Genomic DNA, 16561 nt, shown 5'->3' with positions numbered 1-16561 from the left:
TATTTTCCAGCACGCTCAAAAGCAGCAGTTTGTAAAGTGCAGTTACACCTGTTGCCAAACTTACTATACATGATGTGTGTGTACACACCCACACATACACATCATTTTAAGTAGAACATGTATAATATAGGTGTATATGCATACACCCATAAACATAATTAAGTACAGCATGTAGCTCTAAACCCCAAAACTTTATTTTGATGACAACCAACTCTATATCTAAAGGAGGAGTGGTTAAACTTTAAAGTAACATGATTTTAACTCAATACTGTAATTGCACTGTAATGCCTAAAGAAACAAAAGCTTTATAGAAGTATTACAGGGGTCTAAGCAAGGTGTTTGAGGGATGCATGAAAGACGTATGTATTTTGAAGGGAAAACTTGTAGTTGATGAAGGTATTTTGCAATATTAAATTTCCTTAAAAGCCACATAAGTCTACCTATGCCAGTCCATCCCCCCTTAAATTAGAAATGGAGTGACTAGGTCTGTAACCCTTAAAAGATTAAAATAAATGTACTGGCCCTATGAAGTGCCAAATAGAGCCATAGGGTATTGGGTACAGGTTGCTAAAAGCAGCTCACGAGTACAATACTATACAGCCTAAAGCTCCAATCATCCTCCACAAAGAGAAGAGTGAGCAACCGCAGAAGTGTAAGAGGAACCTCAGCTTGAACGCATACTTCTCTCTGAAAGGTAAAAACCTCTCTTCCAGCAGCGGGAGTCCGCCAAGCTGGTAAAGAGGCAAGGATCATGGTAGCTTGTGTAATGGACAAGAGAGGGGCTTGGGGGAGTGTTTTGTAGCCTTCCTCAGGCTTCACTTTGGAGTGCAGTAACTAACCTTAAAGCATTCACTAAAAAAGAGGCTTGTATTAGTTATTTACTGGGCACGCTGAATGAATTGATATGGGATTAATTATAGTGGATTTAGTGCTTTGAACGGTGCTCAGTTGACAGTCTTCTATTCATCTCAGACCAAAGAGGAGCTATGTACATTTTCTTGCTCTGCTCCGTCAATGTGCCTCCATCCTGATTTGGAGGAGTCACCTTTAGGCATATGAGGGAGATTCTCATTTCCATATAGGCTTAGTTCTAGGTCTCTCCGCTGAGATTACCAACAAGGTTAACAGTTGTACCAGTGGGACCTGTCCACCAAGACTGGTGCGAGACTGACAAGTCATTTTATGTAGGCCTCTGACTGAGACAGCAGTGACTTTTAGTCCCTCCCATGCTGGCTGCAGTGTTAGAAGTGAAAGTCTCTATCCCCTAATCAATATCCTGAGCCATCCACTTCCCCTGGGATTGTTTGGTAGTAGATGACCTTGCAAATGATTGTTAAATATTTTATGATGGCTTTCCTTTGTAAACAGTATAGGGTTTCAAATTTTCCCTATAAGACTGAGGTCAAAGTATTGCACAGTATTGTATGCACACCACAAACTCAGATTACTAACAATGCAGTCTACCAGGGTTAGTAATATAGGCCTGCATTTTCAAAAGTGGATAATGACTTTGGGACCCTCCAATTATTTGGATGCCAACTTGAGTCACCTTGAAGACAGTGCTGAGCACCTGCTCTCTAAGGCACAGGTCCCTTTTAGGATGTCTCAAGATGGGCACCCAAAATCACTAGTCACTTTTGAAAAGTAAAAGGAGACAAAACCTATAGTGCCCCAGCCAGAAAAACAGGAGACTGGGTCTAGGGGAGTAAAACAGCAGAGGAAAAGGTGTAGCAAAGCATTCAGCAATCTTGCCAAAATGTAATACAAGGGAATTCCCTCCACCACAAGCTAGTGGGGCAACAGCGAATCTTAGTAAGGAAGTGGTGGGGGGGGGGAAATAGAAGCAAGTGATCTCACCTGGCTTTGGTCTCGAGATGAAATGTGTATGCAGAGACAGCACTGCAAGGTGCCATTTTGTTTTCCTTTGAACATGGAAACAAAGTAAGTGCCCTTCCAAAAGAAAGTTTTCAATGTGCTGAAAAGCAGAGTAACAAAATCTGACTCTGATCATTCCAGGATAGGTACCGTGTGAAATGCAGGTATCTGATCACATGCCAAGCAATAGTCCTCTTATTCTATGGGCCAGAGCCTGCTGCCATTGAAGGCAATTTCATATTGATTTTCATGGGAGTAGGACTTAGCCCAAAAAGTTTAAGGAGGCCAAAGAGTCCACCCCTACTGGGAGTCAAGTGCATAGCTCTAGCACTTTAGCTAGGGGCCTTGTAGGCGTGAAATGGAGCAGTACTCTCACAATCCCAGAGAAGCTGGATGTTTCCATTAACCTGGTTTCATGTAAATGAAGTCGACATTTACACTGGAGTCAGTAGGCTTTAGAGTTTGAAATGAATGGAGCAGTTCACATCTGTCAGAACTATCACTTCAGCCTGCTTGCTGAGTCAAGATGACAGCACTACAGACATTTATCTGGACAATCTAGGGCAAGAAAGTTAATTGTTTTTAAAATAAAACAATATATTTCCTTTTTAAATGAGATCATATTTAGCCCTCATCTAATCTGGTATATATCACGAGTTTAACCAGTATCTGATTAAAAGACAACTCTGTTCCAGTTTAAATATCATCACAAAGGACCCAATGAATAATGTCACCATGTGTATTGTTGCATTTGAATTTGCTCCAGGAATGTGGAGTCTATTACTCTCTCTGTGTACTCATTTCAGAAAAATAGATAAAAAGAAAAGCTCAGCTGTTTGATGTAACCATGGGGATTACTTCAGTTAATTATTTCACTAGCGCTCAATGTCTGGGCTTTAGATTTTAGCAATGTGGGTCTGAGGAAAGACGGTTAGTAAAGTTTTTTTTAAGTGAAAAAAATAGTAGTATAGAGGCAATGGTGCCCAGTGGGTAGAGCACTGGACTGGAACTCAGGAGAGCGGGGTACTATTCCCTTCTCAGGCCCTGAGCTGAAGGGTGACCTTGGGCAGTTTGTGTCCCATGCCTCAGTTTCCTTATCTATAAAATGGGGATAAAGATGCTGCCCTCCTCCGTAAAGCACTTTGAGATCTTCTGATGACAAGTGCAACCTAAGAGCTAGGTATTATCAATAAACCCCACTGTATACATCCTATCATAGAGAGACATTTATGACTTGCTCATGGGTCACAATAGATGTAGCCTAAATTCACAGTTCATATATTTCTTTATTGTATTCCTTAGGTTTGAGTTCTGCATACAAAACAATTCCTATGCAGGCTCTGGGCACTCTTGACAAATAATGACACACACAGTCCAACAAAGACACAAACAGCCGTAACAAACCAACTGCCTTCCTCTGCACTAAAAGAGGCCACTCCACACGGCTCCCTCTTGTTTACACCAAAGGAGCACCAGCTCAAACACCTCCACTGATCTCAGCTATAGCAGTAAGAGAAAAAGAAAGAAGAGGTCTCAGGCAGGTGGATATCAGACTATTTAGAGTTCTATAGGAAAAAACAAAAATCCTTCAACTCCCCCAAAAATCAACAAGCAGCCAGAGTAGATCACAGAGCACTGTAGTCATATGCTCATGGTAACAGGTTCTTGTTTAAGGAGCAAACCACCGTATTTTGCACCAGCTTCAGTTTCCAAACTGATTTAAAGCATAAACACAAGCAGAGATCATTGCAACAGTCCAATCTTGAAGCGACAAAGGCCTGGAGTGTGGTCTACAACCAAGAGGAAGGATCACAAATTTATGACCCATTGCAGATTGAATAAAACCATCCGCATCTCTGCTGCTATGATTATCTAACAGCAGCTGGGAGTCTAACAATATCTACAAGCCACAAACTGACTGACACTGAGCACAGATACACCCTCGTTTCCAGATTCCCCAGATGCTTCTTCAGTCTACCAGTTTTCTCTGAATGGGGTCACATCCAAAGCAGTCTCAGCCACACCCTAAAGCTCCCACCATAAACCAAGACATGGAATGATGCACCCTCCGGGTTGGATGATATGAAGAGAGGGGTTTTGTAAATGTATACACTAGACTGCAGTTACACTGTAAAATCGTAGGGGATGGGCCTTAAAAGGAACCACTCATGACCAGGCCTAAATCCTGTAAGGCCACATTCAGGCAAAACATTCACCGACACTGCAGTGTGGCATGAGAAAGGACTGGAGAAATGGGTTTTGTATCTGCACACAGAAAGCATGTGTATATTGGCTGATACATGTGCATTCTGGAGTTCATTTTTGCATTTGTACAATCAGTATTTTAATTTAAAAAACACAAACATTTCCCAGTTTGTGTGGATGCACTCGCAACAGTAGGAGCTCATCACTTTATGTTCTGTGCTTTGCACCAGCTCCCAACTGCTTCAGGAACTGCTTGAGACAAACCCACATGATCTGGGAAAAACTGTATCCTTGCATCCCTACTATAGTCCTTTCTATAATTTCCACCAGCAGCTCCAGGCAAGCAGCCCTATTTCCAAAGTACTGTGAGGCTCCATTGCCAACACATCTCCACTGCTGCCACTGGGGAGCTAGGCCCTTTTAACATTGAGGGGACTCTGGCAGCAACAACGAAGATAAACTGTAACATATTAGTGTACCAGCCAGCTGATGCAAGATCGTTAGAGCTCTTTGCTAGGAATCTCAGCTATTGTACTTCTGAGCCACCCTTAGCCATGTGTACCCAATATCCTACAGTTTGCCAGGTCATCTAGTTGTTCTAATGCTCTCATTGGCATTTAGACCTTCCAGCCCAGTCCAGAGTGCCTGCTCTCATTAATGGGGAAGGAGTGGCAGGATTCAATTGTGACGTTCTAATTGGTATAATGCAGATTGGAGCACTGAGTTCTTCATTTCTTCTGGAGCAAAGGCTAAGTACTGAAAACTTAGCAGAAAAAAAAAATCAGAATGTATATTCAGGTAACATCTTGATTTGAGTCTCTGTGAGTGGATAATAGTAACCCAGGCTAACACAGTATGGCTCTTTGTCCCATACTACTACCTACACCACATATCAAGGTCTTCAAGTCCGCTACTGTCTTTGAGCTCATGGACACGGATGCGATTTTCAAACATGCCAAAGTGATCTAGAAGCCTAAATCGCATGACCTAGGACTTGTTATTTGGGCACTTCTGAAAACCCTACACCTAGACTGTTAGCTCAAGCAGGAGAGTCTCATGCTCTTAGATCCAGGTTCAGTCCCCACAGACGAGCACCAGTCACAGTTGTTGTTACGCAGATAAGTAGTAGTAATCATTTGGGGAGTTTTGTGGGAGGGTTTTAAATGCCATTTTTGGAAAAAAATTTCCTCTAAATGCATTGTGTTCTCTCTCTGTTTGGGTGTGTATATAGATATACTCTTATAAACCTCTTATCTCTTTGTACACACTTACCCTGATTGGATTTTTTAACATTAAGAAGAAACTTGATTTATCATTTTTCTTCATCTGTGCCTGCTCTTTAAAAAAAAAAAAAAAAAAAAAACCACTATAGGGAACAGAGAGGCAACCCTTAGCCTCAAGAACTTAAACAAAATAGGAGTTAGCTGGTGGCAGGATACTTCTTTTCCAGTTTCCCCCTCTGAATAGCAGACACCAGATTCCCTGGTTACAGTTGGCTTTTGAGTATAAGGAACCAACCCTGGCACAAAACATCATGTTATGTTTGGTTTTTAAATATGAATTTGAGCAGTTCACAACAGAGCAGCAGAGATGCTGGGGATGGAATTGCCTATGTTCATCTCCTGGGATCATCAGACCCCAAAGACAGGGAGAAGCACACTAGGGAAGTAGATGGATGAATGAGATAACAGGGAAGCAGGGAGACATTTGAGTTTAGAGCATCCCCACAGCATTAAGGTATTTGATTCAGGAAAGCACTTAGGTTTAGGCAGGTTTTAAGGGGTTCCACTCACCTTTATAGCACTCCCAGGTGTCAGGACCTGACATTGCAGGGGGCTTCACCTCTAGTACCCCATGTTGACCACTTCTTTGGTGCTGCAATGGCCTGTCTCCATCTCCATCTTCCATAACCCAGTCCTCCAGCCAGGTCACCTTTTAAGTTCAACCCCCTTCTAGGGTAACAAAAGTCCAGCTGAAAATCTAAATAAGCATCTAAACAAACAGCTTTTCCGCCCCTCTTGGGCTATGCTGAAGTTCAGAGAGCTTTGCCCCTACTCCTGGGCCCCATAAAGCTCTCCTAGGTGCTGTAAGCTGAGCACTGCTTCCCAGGGCTTTCTCCCTAGAGCTTCTTCCCAGCAGGTTTCCCGACTGCCTCCCCTCTACAGGGATGCTGGCAGCTTCTCCCAGGAACTTCCTGGCTTCTTCAGGCCCTACTTCAGGGCTTCCCTCAGGAGCCTACACCGCTCCCTGTAGGTCCTTTCCAGCCTGCCTTCCCCAGGCCCTTCCCAGAGAGCGGAAACTACCCTTCCTCCTCCCTCAGGGAGGGCACCCAGAAGAGAATTCTCCTCTCCCCCTATGCAGGCTGCTCTGATCCTTTTACACCTGGGATCACTAGTTGTAATTAAGTCACCAGATCAGGATCAGCTGGGGGATAACTGCTACCACAAAGGCAAGGCTGCACCCAACTCCCCTTAAAGGGCCAGCCTGCAACACACATGTTCAACTGTCCAGGAGTCTAAAGCACATACTGTGAAGCACCCTTCCTGAACAGGGTTGCTCTCCTGAATAGGACCTAAAACAGCAATCCAAGTGCCTTGCAAAAAAACAAACTCCCTCCCTCCCCACCCTGAAACAGGCAGTTAAAATTTTTAAACATTATTCCTAAGTAAATAATATTTAAACATTAAACAGCAGCCTGATTTAAAAGGCACTTTCACACACTAAACTGATTGCACCTTTGAAAAATTAAAGTATGTATTTCATAAGCATAATATGTACCAAGGTCTGCTTTCATCAGTCCCTGTACATACCCTGTCACTTGCGTAGGTTCCTCCCTTAGGCCTTATGTCTCAGGCCACCTGAAGAATATATCCAATCAAATACACAACAGGAGCTTGTAATGGGGTGATTGACTGACATGCAGTCCCATATTCTCATTCAAGTTTTGTACAATCATTTCTCAAGGGCCATTGAGAACCCGGGGGAAGGGGGGGGGCGCGAGGGGAGGGGGAGAGAGAATATACCAAATTTTAACTTTGACCTTCATGTCAGGAATCACCAGAAGGTCTTTAGTCTCTCTTGTTAGACTCCAACTGTTCAGCTGAATTTTTGAACAAAACCCTGGCCATTCAGTACAAGTCTTATGGTCCTCCATTGTCCCTCTCTTTGGAGCACCTCCAGTACTGTGCAGTGAGCTGGGGGGGGGGGGGAATAATATGGCTTCTGTTATAGGGAAAGCTGTTTTTTGGGAAGCTGGAGCATAGAAAGTTCTGAGGCATTTGGCACACGTATTATAGTGAAGTGGAAAGGGGTGAAGGAAAGCCCGAGAAGTCACTGTTACACTCCCTCCCTGTGAGGGCAACGTTACCAGTTCTCTTTAATGGATTTGAGCCATGACAATTGTCAATGGTAAGCAAGCATGCCAAAGACCCTGCAGCTAATGGGCTGCTCTCAGTTAATAATCTGATCTCTTTCCAGGGTGTGCCTTTTTGTCATTACACATTTCTCTGTTTGGGGACAGAGAGGTTGTGGATTCCCAGTCAGAGCCGGTGCTAGGCGTAAGCAGACTAAGCAATTGCTTAGGGCCCTGAGCAACTCACAGGGGCCCCCTATTCACTTTTTTAGTATGTGTTGGGGGGGGATATTCCAATGGGCTAGCTCCACCTCTGCGGCCAGTCTTCGAAGTTTTTTAAGTACAGGTTAACAAACATCTGTCAGGGACAGTCTCGGTACAGTTAATCCTGCCTCAGCACAGGTGGCTGGACTAGGTGATCTCTTGAGGTCCCTTCAATCCCTGTATTGCTATGCAGAAAACCAGGGCACTTTCTTTCAACAAAGACAGTGGAACCAAGCAAACACCATACTATATTCTTGAAGGAGTAGAAAACTCACTAGTGTGCCATCATATCTACATCCAGGCAAATGGCCTGCTACTCCTCCCAACTCTGGTGTGCATAAATGCACAATTTAGGTAAGTGCATGCACTGGTCTGCTTATAAAATATTTATACCACTTTTCTTTAATATTGAAAATGTTTAATGCATTGTTTGCACCACCCCAGAGTGGGTGATTAAGAACCTCTGTATTAAAAATTTTGGGAGCTTGGTTATATCCTATACAGCACATACCCTTAATATTCATTTGTATGGCACCAACAGCATGCTCAACACATTCCAGCCACATCTTAAAACAAGATCCCTGCTGTCTCCTAAGTATTTATTTGTCTGCCAGTCTCCACAGGTAAAACTCCCGCTGACATCAATGGGGGTTTGCTGGAGTAGGGGCAGGTCCTAATGGAAAGTTTTATTGTTGTTTTACGCTGTTTTCAGATCACCTGTTTCAGCTGACTACAGCACAGCTGGCCTTATGACGTCAGCCTGTTGAAATCCATCCTATTGATCTGGAGTATCAAATACATAATGAGAATCCCTTTCCTCCAATAACTCAGTCAATTTCTACTCCTGAAAAGCTGCAGGGTATTTACTGTACAAAGAAAGAGCCTTATTTTCCAATTATTGAACCCCATGTGTTTTGTCGAAATAGGTGCATTTCTTTTGTGCTGCGTGTGTATGAACTCTATTGCCGATGAAAGAGGCTGGATTGGCAGCCCGGGAGAAAGAAGGACTTTGTTATGATATGGCACAGGCAGTAGCAGAACAAGCTTCCTCACGCCACCCTACCAGCGTATCTCCATCTTGGCCTAGAGAGGCCAGTTCCAAAGGTATACGGGCAGTCAGACCTCCCTGCCCTCGGTGCTGAAGCTGCTAGCAAAGTTGCCGATTGCTGACAACTGGGATTGTGCATTTAAAGTATATATTTGTTAGTAGAAAAATAATGTACTGAATGTTCAGAATAAAACTCTGGCTGCAATGTCTCTTTATGATTTGTATTACAGCAGCATGTAGACACTCTAATGAGAAAAGATAGTTGCCTTTTTCCATAACTGGTGTTCTTCGAGATGTGTTGCTCATGTCCATTCAACTTAGGTGTGTGTGCTCGCCACATGCACCGGTGCCGGAAGTCTTTCCCTCAGCAGTATCTGTAGGGGACCAGCTCTGGTGCCCCCTGGAGTGGCACGCGTACACTGCGGCATATAGGGCAACACTGGCCCCCTCCACCCTCAGTTTCTTCTTGCCGGAAACTCCAACGGTGGGGAAGGAGGGAGGGTTGTGGAATGGACATGAGCAACACATCTTGAAGAACCTCAGTTGTGGAAAAAGCTAACTGTCTTTTCTTCTTTGAGTGATTGCTCATGTCCATTCAACTTAGGTGACTTCTAGCAGTACCCCTGGAGGTGGGTAAGGAGTTCACGGACATGTAGATTGCAATACAGCTTTGCCGAACCCAGCATTGTCCCTGGCCTGCGGCATAGTGGGCCGTGAACATGTGCACTGAGGATCATGTTGCAGCTTTACAGATGTCCTGGATCAGAACGTGTGCCAGGAAGGCCGCCGAGGATGCCTGTGCTCTAGTCGAGTGGGCTCTGACGATCGGCGACAGAGGGACTCTCACTCACTCGTAGCAGGTCCGAATGCAAGAGGTGATCCAGTTAAAAATCCTTTGCGTGGATACTGGGAGGCCCTTCATACTATCAGCTGTAGAGATGAAAAGCTGAGTCGACTTACGGAAAGGTTTTGTGTGAAGTGTGAAGACACCTATCCTCACTAGTGTCATGGGGCTTACGGCAGAAGACCAGAAGGAAGATGTCCTGGCTCATGTGGAAATCGGACATCACCTTGGGAAGGAAGGCCGGGTGGGGACAGAGATGGACCTTGTCCTTATAGAAGGCTGTGTACGGTGGTTCTGAGGTCAGGGCTCATGGCTCGGAGACTCGCCTCGCCGACGTCACCACCACCAGGAAAGCTACCTTCCATGACAGGTGAGACAGGGAGCATGAGAGCAAAGGCTCAAAGGGCTGGCCCGTGAGCCTGGCCAAAATCAGCTGAGATCCCACTGAGGGGCCAGGGACCGGACTTGTGGAAAGAGCCTCTCGAGGCCTCTAAGGAACCTGGTCGTCATGTCATGGGAGAACACAGTCTGCCCCTGGATTGGTGGATGAAAGGCTAAAATGGCCACCAGGTGCACTCTGATAGAGGAGTTTGCCAGGCCCTGGTTCCTTAAATGAAGCAGGTAGTCCAAGATCGACTGCACCGAAGAATGTGAAGGGGAGATGCCCCGTTTGGCTGCCCAGCAGGAGAACCTCGTCCACTTTGTCAGGTAGGTCTGCCTCATCGAGGGCTTTCTACTCTCGAGGACCTTCTAGACCCTGTTCGAACAGGCCCATTCATCCATGCAACATCCATGCCATGAGATGGAGGAACGTGAGACTGGGGTGCAAGAGTCAACCGTGATCCTGTGACAGCAGATCCAGTAGGTTCGGTAGGGGCCAGGGAGGGATCGCTGACAAGCTTGATAGCATCCCAAACCAGTGCTGGCAAGCCCACGCAGGGGCGATCCTAATAATTGACAGTTACCTTTTCCGTAACTGCTGTTCTTGGAGATGTGTTGCTCATGTCTATTCCACAATAGGTGTTTGTGCTCACCATGTGCACCGGTGCCGGAAGTTTTTCCCCTAGCAGTACCCGTAGGGGGGCGCCCCCGCAACTCCTGGGGTGGTGCCTGCCTGGCATGGTATAAGGGGCACTGCATGCTCCCGCCATCCTCAGTTCCTTCTTGCCAGACAACTCCGACGGAGGGGAAAGAGAGCAAGATATGGAATAGACATGAGCAACACGTCTCGAAGAACACCAGTTACAGAAAAGGTAATGGTCTTTTCTTCTTCGAGTGAAGAAGATTGCTCATGTGCATTCAACAATAGGTGATTCCAAGCTATATCTGTTGGAGGCAGGTAGGAGTTCAAAAATTCTCGGGATAGAGCACAGCCCTGCTGAACCCGGCGACTTCCCTAGTCTGGGAGATGATCGCATAATGCAAGGGGAATGTGTGAACTGAAGACCAGGTGGCAGCCCTACAAATGTTCTGAATGGGGAGATGGGCTAAAAGGCAGCCGACGAGGCCTGCACCTTAGTCGAATATGCCCTCACAATTGACGGCGGGAGGATACCTGCCAAGTTGTAACAGGTACGGATGCACAAGGTGATCCAGTTGGAGAGCCGCTGTGTGGAGATCGGCCGACCTCTCATGCATTCAGCCGAGGCGATGAACAGCTGCAAAGATTTCCTGAACAGCTTAGTCCACTCCAGGTAAAAGGCCAGAGCCAGTGTAACACCCCTCACTGGACACATGGAGCCTGGGGCAGAGGACCGGCAGGAAAATGTCCTGACCCATGTGGTAGGCGGAGACCACCTTCAGAAGGAACGAAGGATGTGGGCAGAGCTGGACCTTGTCCTTATGGAACACCGTGTACGGGAGCTTGGAGGTCAGGGCCCTAAGTTCCGAGACCCGTCTAGCAGACGCGATCGCCACCAGGAAGGGCACCTTCCACGAGAGGTGCGACCAGGAGCATGTAGCTAAAGGCTCGAAGGGGGGGACCTGTCAATCAGGCCAACACCAAGTTCAGGTCCCACTGTGGGACTGGGGGCCTAACATACAGGAAGAGACGATCCAATCCCTTAAAGAATTGGCCAGTCATAGCATGGGAGAAGACTGTGTGCCCCTGCATTGGCAGGTGGAAGGCTGATATGGCTGCCAAGTGCACCTTGATGGATGAGGGCACCAGGCCTTGGGCTCTAAGGTGCAGGAGATAGTCTAAAATGAGCTGAATCGGGGCAGCCACGGGGGAAACGCCCCTCTCAGCCACCCATAGGGAAAACCGAGACCACTTTGCCAAGTAGGCTCAATGTGTGGAGTGTCGCCTGCTTTCCAAGAGGACGCGCTGAACCCCCTTCTGAGCACATCCTTTCCTCCCGGCCTAACCATTGAGCAGCCACGTCATGAGGTGGAGTGCCGCTGGGTTGGGGTGGAGGAGGCAGCCCTGGTCCTGGGAGAGCTGGTCCGGGCAGGACAGCAATGGCTGATCGACCGCCAGGCCTGTACCAATGTTGCCTAGGCCATGCTGGGGCAATCAGGAGGATCCGGGCCCTGTCCGTCTTTATCTTTTCCAGGACCTTGCTGATCAGCGGGATTAGGGGGAAGGCATGGAGAAACTGGTCCGAACAGGACAGGAGAAAGGCATCGGAGTTAGCGACCATTCCCCGCCACTGCCCCGGATCAGAACTGGGGACACCGGCGGTTCTGCCGAGTTGCAAACAGGTCCACCTGGGGAGTTCCCCACTCTTGGAAAAGCCTGTGCACTGCTTCTGGGTGTAGAGACCACTTGTGCTGAGAGAAGTCTCAGCTCAGGCGATCCGCCCACGAATTCCGGGCGCCTGGTAGGTGGTAGGCCTGTAGGCAAATGTCATGGGCTATACAGAAGTCCCACAGCCTGAGGGCTTCCTGGCAAAGGGCAGAGGAGCGGGCCCCGCCTTGCCTGTTGATGTAAAACATCGAGGCCATGTTGTCCGTGAGAACCCTGACCACTCTGCCCTCCAGGTGTGAGTGGAAGGCCACGCACGCCAGCTGGACCAGCCTGAGTTCCTTGATGTTTATATGCAGGGCAAGGTCCTGCACAGACCACAGATCTTGAGTCTGAACATTCCGCACATGGGCCCCCCACCCCAGGTCCAAAGCGTCGGACACCAGCTCCACTGACGGGTGCCTGCTCCTGAACGGGACCCCGCAGAGCATGTTCCCCAGGGAGGACCACCACTGTAGGGAGGCAGTCACCGGCTCAGGCACAGTGAGGACCTTGTCCATCCTGTCTCTGTCCTGGGAGAACACCGAGGCCAACCAGAGCTGGAGGGGCCACATCCTGAGTCTGGTGTGGCGAACCACATATGTTCACGCCGTCATGTGACCCAGGTGCTGGAGACACACTCTGGTTGTCATCACGGGAAACTTTGTGACTGTGTCGACGATCCCTTTCAGGGTCTCGAACCTGTCCAGTGGGAGGGAGGCTCTGGCCGACGTCGTGTCCAGGATTGCCCCGATAAACTCTATGCACTGTACCGGGACTAATGTGGAATTGGTGTCGTTTACCAACAGGCCCAGGGTGGCACATGTGGACAGGAGGAGCGCCACGTGATCCCGCACCTGCGACTGGGAGCTTCCCTTGACCAGCCAGTCATCCAGATAGGGGAAAATCTGGACCCCACAATGTCTGCGGTAGGCCACCACCACAGACATGCACTTCGTGAATATCCTGGGAGCAGTGGACAGGCCAAATGGGGGGACCGTAAATTAGTAGTGCTCCTGCCCAACCGTGAAATGGAGGAAACGCCTGTGCCTCTTGAATATATGAATGTGGAAGTACATATCCTGCAGGTCGAGGGCGGAGTACCAGTCCCCGGGATCCAGGGAGGGGATGATGGAGGCCAGAGAGACCATGCGAAACTTGAGCTTTACCATGTACTGGTTCAGGCCTCGCAGGTCCAGGATGGGCCTGAGCCCTCCTTTGGCCTTTAGGATAAGGAAATAGCGGGAGTAGTACCCCTTGCGTCTGAACTCCGCTGGCACCACTTCCACCGCTCCTAGGCCAAGGAGCCGCCCCACCTCCTGCTCGAGCAGGGCCTCGTGAGAGGGGTCCCCCAGGAGGGATGGGGGCAGAGGGTGATTGGGTGGGGTTGAGGTAAACTGGAGGGTGAGGCCCTGGGAGATAGTGTTGAGGACCCATCAGTCCGAGGTCAGCCGCGACCAGTCCAGGAGAAAAGCACACAACCAATTGGCAAAGGGAAGCTTTATTGTGGGTGGATCCCTGATGTGAACTGATAGTCACCCCCGGGCATCTCATCAAAACTTCCGTTTCCCCGCCTGTTTGCCCATGGAGGACCCCGGCTGGGGGGCAGACTGGGACGGCCTCTGTGGGTGTTTCTTATAGTCCTGCAACTTTTTATATGGGGGCTCATATTTAGATGGGTGGCAGCCTGCTGTTTTGGTGCACGGTGACCCCTCGGTGCCATCTACCAGTCGGCACCACTCCCCATTCACGGGGCACGCCAAGAAGGCAAAGAAGAGGACTTCTCTGCCATTCCACTTCCTCCTGTGCCTGCGGGGTGCCTGCAGCCGAGGCCTCTTGGGCTGGAGTGAGGCGGAAGAGGGTGGTAGCCGGTCTCTCCGAAGTTCCAGATACCAAGCAGGCATGCTGAGAGAGCTGATTGAACCCCCATGGGTACCTCCGTGCCAGCCATGGAGTCTGAGGCCACGGGCCCAGCTGCAGTGCCGCCAACGTAGTCTGCACCGTAGGTGCCAGAACCTGTCCTGCCACTAGAGAACCTTGCTCCAAACCTGAGCCAGAGCCCGAGCAGTTGCTCTCCTGTGACCAAGATTGGGCTGATTGGTGGCTCTGTCCCAATCAGTAACGGTCGCCCCTCCCGGAGTTAGATCTGGCTGACCTCAACTAGCATATGAATCGGGGCCTCGGCGACCGGCGGCGCTCGGCAGATCCACAACAGCTCCGGGCCAGCGATCTATGCCTCACGTTTAATGAGCGGTACTGGGATGTGGAGCAGGATCGGTAACTAGAGCGGGCTTGGTGTTGTGAAGATGTAGCTGCATGTGGTGACGCCGCCCTGAGGGGCTTGGCGACCGTCCGGGGAACAGTAACGTGGGTCCCTTGACTTGTCCCTGAAGCAGTACCAGTGCCACGGAAATTCTGGGTGCCGACTCTGAAACTCCTGCCGGTGGGTACCTGGATCCAGCGGTCTGCACCCGGTTACCGGTGAGCTATGCCTCGAGCTTCTCTGCCCTTGTCCTAGGTCCAGATACCGAATGGGGCTATGAGGCTTCTGCCTATCATCAGGGCCGGCTCCAGTGTTTTTGCCGCCCCAAGCGGCAGAAGAAAAAAAAAAAAAAGGCGCGATTGGCAGCACATCGGCGGCAGCTTCATTCTATTCTTCGGCAGCAATTCAGCGGCGGGTCCTTCGCTCCGAGAGGGATTGAGGGACGCACTGCCAAATTGTCGCCGAAGATCTGGACGTGCCGCCCCTTTCCGTTGGCTGCCCCAAGCACCTGCTTGCTGCGCTGGTGCCTGAAGCCAGCTCTGCCTATCATGGTTATAAGCGTGACGGCTGTGAGAGGGTGACCATTGGCGGGATGTTCCCTGCGACGGGGAGCGCTGCGGGAAAGATGGGACTGTGGTGGTCTCAAGGCGGGTTTACCTCGGGACTGGGACCCCGCAGGGGATGGAGTGAGCAGCACCAGGAGGGATATAATGTCTTGCACTGCTTGGAGGGCCTTCTGCGTGGATAGCTGGTGGGGAACGGGCTGGGCTATACCACTTGATGGGAACTGGGGCCCGGGATCCTGAAGGGAGTGAAGAGGCACCTGAGACAGGGCCTTGGTCCACCCCAGACTTGTCCTTGCCTTTGTGGAAGCTTCCTCACCGTGTCTTCCTGGGCTTCTTGGCTGGAGCCATGGAAAGAGACCGGTGCCAAATAGTAGACAGTACCATTGGGGCGCTGCGCACCGAGAATCAGAGTGCTGCTCCGGCATCGGGGTCAGGGCAGACTCCATCAGGAGCACCTTCAAACGAATGTCACGCTCCTTCTTCGTCCTGGACTTGAAGGACTTACAGATTTTGCACTTATCACTTGTGTGACCTTTGCCCAAGCACCGTAAACAACTATTATGTGGATCATTAATGGGCATGGGCCTTTTACAGCGATTGCAGGGTTTAAAGCCTGGGGACCGAGGCATGCCCCATCCCGAGGCGAAGTCCCTTTAGGGACCTACTAAGGCTCTAACTTAAATAGGTTGAACTAAACTAGCGGGAAACTATATACAGTAATATTTGCAAGAGGAAAATGAGTTCGAACAAATGAAAAGCAACATCTCTAGCTGAAGCAGCACCAGTTCCATGCACCGTCACTGGTGGCAAGAAGGAACTGAGGGTGGAGGGGGCCAGTGGTGCCCTATATATTGCGGCATACACGCGCCACTCCAAGGGGCACCAGAGCCGGTCCCCTACAGATACTGCTGAGGTAAAAACTTCCGGCACCAGTGCATATTGCGAGCACACACACGTAGGTTGAATGGACATGAGCAATCACTCAAAGAAGAATCACGGTTGCATTGTGCTAGGTGCAATGACATTTATTTCAGCAGTAGAAATAGTTCCAGACTATTGTTTTGTAGAGAATATCATGCTGGCTGCATGCCATTTGCCAAGGCAACTCACACATATTCTAGATCTCAAAAGGAAACTGGAATGCACATTCCAGATTTTTCTGCCCAGGGTGGGGCAGGGGTATCTAGGTGATTGCTTCCACTCCAAGTAAAGCCAAGACCCAGGCTTTCCGCTGAGTGGTCTTAAGATCTGGGTACTTAGAGCTGTTCAGGCTAGGAAGTGAATAGCACGGGACGCTGCTGGTTTGAATGTTCAGGCTACAAAGGGATAGCATCTCCAATTCTCAACGCAGATAATGGAAGAGAACCCTAGTTAATTTTCGCTCAGAACATATCATTACAACTCCGTATAAGTTTAGTT

The 16561-nt window shown here is 49.0% G+C and overlaps 1 protein-coding gene across 1 annotated transcript in view; it reads right to left on the bottom strand.

Moving 5' to 3' along the window:
* Nucleotides 1-5936, bottom strand: part of PHF2 (PHD finger protein 2) — a 159621-nt gene extending 153685 nt beyond the window's left edge. The window contains exon 1 of the mRNA XM_065551174.1: nt 5874-5936. The gene's annotated coding sequence lies outside the window, so the exon portion shown is untranslated. The remainder of the gene's footprint in view (nt 1-5873) is intronic.
* Between the last annotated feature and the right edge of the window lie 10625 nt (nt 5937-16561).

The sequence above is a fragment of the Chrysemys picta genome, chromosome 7, assembly GCF_011386835.1.
Source record: "Chrysemys picta bellii isolate R12L10 chromosome 7, ASM1138683v2, whole genome shotgun sequence".
In the NCBI taxonomy this organism is placed as follows: Eukaryota; Metazoa; Chordata; order Testudines; family Emydidae; genus Chrysemys; species Chrysemys picta.
Note: the sequence above shows the minus strand (reverse complement) of the source record. Positions and strands in the feature narration are given on the sequence as shown.